The 5764-nt window shown below is 45.2% G+C and overlaps 1 pseudogene; it reads left to right on the forward strand.

The window, feature by feature from the left end:
* The first annotated feature begins 2893 nt into the window (after window positions 1-2893).
* Window positions 2894-4090, forward strand: LOC111771865 (uncharacterized; annotated as a pseudogene).
* The last annotated feature ends 1674 nt before the right edge of the window (window positions 4091-5764 follow it).

Genomic DNA, 5764 nt, shown 5'->3' on the forward strand with positions numbered 1-5764 from the left:
TTTTTTTTCCTTTTTCTTCCCAAATCCCCCCAGTATATAGCTGTATATTTTAGTTGTCAGTCCTTCTAGTTGTAGCATATGGGACGCTGCTTCAGCGTGACCTGATGAGCAGTGCCGTGTCTGCGCCCAGGATCCGAACGAGCAAAATCCCGGGCCACCGAAGTGGAGCGCATGAACTTAACCACTCAGCCATGGGGCCGGCCCCTAACTATTTTCTTAAAAGCTAATTAGTCCACGTAGGAGGGCTGCTGAAAGGAAATGTCATCCTGGTCCTAAATGAAGATCAACTCAACTACCGAAATATGGCAATTGCTAGGAATATCGTTTGCAGCTGTAAACTGCAGCAAATACTCCAGTTCATGCTGGAGAATATCTATGGGAGGCTGACTCACTGCATATATTATTGATGGAACTGGGCTATGATGTGCAATAGCAGTGAAAATAACTCGTAAACTGAAATCAGACACAATATTCTGGCCTTCCACAAGAAAAGCCCAACTACCAATTTTCCCCTCCTACTCGTGAAACATTCTGACTGGATTAGGGTTTCAACTATATGCCTTATTTTCAGGCTCAATTAAATATTTAAACACTTCTCCTGGAATTCAGCTATAATGAACAAAATGTTCATGGTAGTAGTTCTGTAGTAATCAAAATAAAGCTCTAGAAAACTCGCTGTGGTTAGATCTAGCAGTGCAAATGACCAGACTGCAGGGTGAGTTGTCAGGTCTTTAGAAGCAATCTGAACCACCAAGGTGGACTACTTTACAAGTCGATGCAATCAGGAGGCTCCATATTGATCTTTTATAATGAAAGAAGTCAAATGGTTAAACCTGCTGGCACTGCTACAAGTCCCTAAACATTTCTCACTATCAATTACTACAATCTCGCGTCTTCATCCCCAAACAGTCCGGACCTAGCGAAGTGTATGGCTTTGCTTTTATATTCAAATTTCAATAATTTACTTATAAAACATAACATACAGGCTTCTGAACATGGCGGAAAAAAACATCAGTTTGCTGGACCATCTACCTTTACGTTTACAGAGGATTAGTATATATCCATCACCTTTCCTAGAGAAATACTTCAAAGTTCATTCTTTACTAACAATGGGTCAATAGTGTCTTCCTTGGAAACAAAGACAGCAAACCATTGTAGAATCAAAAATAATTCCCAAATTCTTTCTTCATAGGTTACTGAATCAAATATTGTGGCTACTTTTAGTGCCCAAATAACATCAAAAGGCTTTCTGTTTCAGACTAACAGTTTTATGAGCCTTTCTATGTAATACAGATTATTTCATTGTGTAATCTAAAGACGTGAAATTCTAGAACCATGGGGCAACAGTTTGGTATTTTATACCTTAAGAGGATAGTTTAGTCAAACAGCTGGTTAGAATCACTGTAACTTCAGTGAAATTTTACTTGATAGATCTATGTTTTCAAAATATGTGTTGTTTTTATGTGGTTATGCAAAGCCTAGCAAAATGTATTGTTCCAGTGTGTTACTGATGTGTGCAGGTCTACCCGGGAGGTCAGAACATTCCTTGCTGGTAGGCCCCGTTCCAGAGGCCATGTTTTGATTTGGGATCTGGAAACAAAGTTGCTGAGAGAAGTGAGGTCAGTTTTGCTATGAGGGAAATCGTTAGTCTACCAAAGGGAATCAAAGCTTAACAACGAAATGTAGAAACAAGAAAACACATAGTGAGGTTGGTGGCCGAAACAATTCAGAGAAGGATAATCAAGCGCAAGTTCAAATCTGGTCACTTGGAATCTGAACTTTGAACGGACAATATGCATTCTGTGTTGTTTGGCTTATTAATTCAGGGGCTTCTTTACCCTTCATCTTCAGTTTTGAAAGAGGATTTCTGGTTCAGAGTCAGAGCATTCCTGAAACGACGAGTGTTTCTGCAGGCAATGGAGGAAAAGTCCACTTTCTGGAACACCATAGGTTTTAGGCAGTCCTTGCTGCCCTTTTCAGGCCTTTATATACACAGCAAAATCCCTCATTAGCCTTCATGTTTCCAACAAGAACAATTCTCATTTTTTCAATCTAGGGAGGCACATGCTTCAGGGCAAGGCAATAATAGACACTACTGAGTTACGTGAAAGGGTCACTGAAGATAAACCCAAAGGAGGGCTGAAGTTGGTTTGGATGCCCAGCTAGATGCTTCACTGCAGCGACATGAGTATGGCAAACTGCTGAAATTTGCTGAGGATCTATCACGTTCCACAAGATCACGCTTGCAAGAACTACCAGCATGTCCGACAAAATCACTGGAATCTAGAACTTGCTCAAGGCTATTCCCTGGGAATGAGCAGGCAGACAAAGAGCTAAGTGATACCTGACCACCGGCCCTCACTGGATTGAAGTCCTGATTCTTCCACTGTATCAATTACAAGCTCTGAGTAGAAACAGGGGATATGGGGGGTTGACATCCTGACAGTTTCTAACTGCTTCAACTTTACTGTGCTGACCACCTCCCACAACTGATAACCACGTAGGTGTGCAGACATGCTTTCAAAAATGCCAGTGGATGCTTGGAAAGAAAGAAAATCCAACCACAATATTGAAAACCCAGGTACCGTCCATTTGCATATCTTATTCCTTCTTTCCTAAATTCTCACAATAGTCTTTGCTTTTATTAAGCATAAATTTGACACAACTATTATAGATTTGCTCATTCTCTCCCTCCTTCTCCCCCCAAAAATACCAGTTGTGATTGGTCAGACTCACTTTCCGGGCTCTGCTCTCCCTAGCCCCTGGCGCTGTGGATGCTTCGGGCCCGAGCATCAGTCTCCGCTGGACGCAGGAGTTCTGAGCAGCGCACAAGCCCACTATGCGAGAGGGGCCAGGAGTTTCTGAAGCCCCTGCGGGAACCTGGGAAGGGAAAACGGGGACGGTAGAGGCCAGACCTCCTGCGCTCCCTGCCCCACTTTGGCGCAGTTCTCCTTTATTTTACGTATTGGGCTTGTTCGTAAACTTCTCTTAGTACAAAGGGTTCAAACGATTTTCAACGGTTTGGAATGGCCTTTGTGACAGAAGGAGGTCCTAAGGGGAGTGGGACTTGGCTTGAAGGCCAGAGCCTGTCACCCGCTGTGACAGGAGGGAACAAACCTCTCTCTCTGATAATAACCACAGCACCACCTACCTCACAGGCCACTGTGAGAGCCAACACCGCTCCCAGCACGAGAGGCCTGGTCAAGCCGGTTCCGCTGGCCTTTGCCTTCCCGCCTGGGCAAGCCGGTTCCGCTGGCGGTTGCCTTCCCGCCGGAAGTCCCGCCTCCGCGATCCCGGGCCAACCCCGCACCCCCACCGCACACACACCGGAAGTGGGCCTCGCTGGCGGCAGCGGCCGCCTAGCGCCTGGGCGTCCGCTTCTCCGGCCCAGACGTGGATCCCACCCGCCTAGAGTCCCACCCGCCGGCGAGAGTCTGACCCCGGGCCTCGATGTCGCCTCTGCTGGAGCAGATTATTTCTCCACTGGCCACCAGTTCAACTCTCCGCACCAAGAATTGGCCCTAGACTCTCTTAAAGAACATCTTTTTTCTCAGTCCGTGCCCGGCGCCATGACAGAGACCTCTAAACCCACTTAGGAATCCCACCCAACTGTCCAGCCAGAGGCTCACAGAGGCCGGGCAAAGGGAGCTCATATCCGAGCTCCCTGAATTGAAGGCGGAAATCGTCCTGCACCATGCGCTGGCAGCCAAAGAGAGATGATGCGTGGAGCTCAAGAGGAAGCTGGGCCTCGCGGCCTTGGTGGGGCTGAGGCAGCATCTGCCCAAGAGCTGGCGCGAAGTTCAGGTCTCCAAGGCCCACGTGAAACAAAAGACGTCAGCTGCCCTGTTCACCTTGGGCTCTGCCATCTGCGGGAAGCTTGCAGACATGAAGAAGTCGGCCACATTCAGATCCTCTGAAGGTCTGATGGGGACAGTCAAGTCCTGAGGCCCAGGGGGCAGAGAGCTTGGCAGTGACTGCCTTCCTTCTTGAGCGGGAAGTGGGGATGATCTGCTCCCAGTTTCTGAGACTGGGAACGATCCGCTTTCTGGAAGTGGAGATGATCCGGTTCCAGGGAGTGCGGATGACCTGCTGCCCTTTCTGAAGCCAGAATGAGCCCCTTGGTAACCTTGCCTGGCCACCTAACCAGTGCGAGAACTCCCCTCATCACAGCTGCAATTCTGCCCACCAAAAACAAGTAGCCAAACGATAATTGTAAAGTGAATTCAGGATATGGACAGAGTCCAATTTTGAGAAAAGCAATGCGCATGTGTACGTAGATGTTGGCTGCCCTTGAGATAGAGAACCCAACGTTTTATATCCAGTTATTTTACACTGAAATTTATAGATGAAATGTATCACTATCCTAACCCTCCTGGGGTTGCATTCAAATGGACAGGGCGATGGCTCCAGAGGGATCTTAGGCAAAGCCCAAACTCTTTTTTGGAAAACTAATCTGTCAGAAGGATGAAGTAGGTTTCTGTTTAGAACTGGGAAAAGGTATGAAATAATGTGTAATTCTATCCTTTCCCATTTCCTTCCTTCCCTAAATCTCAGAAGGACCTTGAAAGCTGCACCTAGCCTACGATTTTTATTTTAAAAAGATGATCAAGAAAACTTGTTTTTTTCTTGAGACCTCAGAAAAGGGGAAAAATATTAGTAGACTAATTGTTATAATCCTATAACTTTTTAAAAACTTGATTTTATTTTAAAGTTCCTAATTAAATAAAGTAACTTTAGCTTCGATTTAGGAGATTAACTACTTTGGACTCAAGGTGAAGTTGCAACTCTGCTTTGCCTTGCGCTTTGTTTATAATCTTTTTATATATCAAAAAGAGAGTTTTAAAGCGTAACCCTTGTGGCAGCGTGTCTCTGCCACAGCAGCATGCCGCAAAAGGAAGAATATTGCTTCTCTGTTCTGCAGCAATTCCTAGTTAGTTACCCCCTCCAGCTGAGGGGCTGGAGGGAAAAACAGCACAGCCAAGTTCAAGAAAGGTAAGCCTCTGTCATAAGCAACATTTAAGACAGAATGCCTGTGTCCTGTAATGCTGGCTGTCATGCGTTTGAATGGACCTACCTAATTGCCCATCACTGGGCTCCTTGACTAGAAGTCTGTCCTTGTTTATAGTTAACCCCAACTGAGAAAGAAACAACCCGACCCTCAGGGGATATCAGGTTAATAGGAACCTGATTTGAGTTGGTTCAAACTTTCTCGTATCTGATTTTCAAAGGGGCTATGGTACTTTTTATTTTGTTTTGTTTCCTTTTCCATTTTGAAAATGCCTGGACCTGGCAGCTCTTTCATTCCTCCAGTCAAACTTCGTGAGGTAGAAGTTTGTGTCTAACTGGCTTTAGCAGGGGGTCTCGGACCTTTATTTGCCTGGGTATTTATTGATAACGTCTCATTGCCTAGAGGGAGTCTCTCCAGCCTAAGAAAGTGACCCTGTTTTGTTGATTCTTGAATGCTCCCCCTGTATTCCTTTAGTTTTCCCATCAGCAAAACCAAGTACCACATAAATGCAAAAGTATGTGGTACACTGTAAAGTCACTGATATATTCCAACCCTCTACAGATTTCTCAAGACAAAGTTTTGCTTGGATTAAAACAAGATGTTCAACTATTTTATGTGTTTGTTTTTTAATTTGTTATCAACCACAATGTTTTTCCATACTGAAGAACTAGAGACAAACTTGCAGCATGCATAAAGGCCAAGTAGTCCAACAGGCAAAGGCTTTGACCCCATACCGCAGAAAGCCTTGTGTTAGGA

Source organism: Equus caballus, chromosome 23 (assembly GCF_041296265.1).
Source record: "Equus caballus isolate H_3958 breed thoroughbred chromosome 23, TB-T2T, whole genome shotgun sequence".
Lineage (NCBI taxonomy): Eukaryota > Metazoa > Chordata > Mammalia > Perissodactyla > Equidae > Equus > Equus caballus.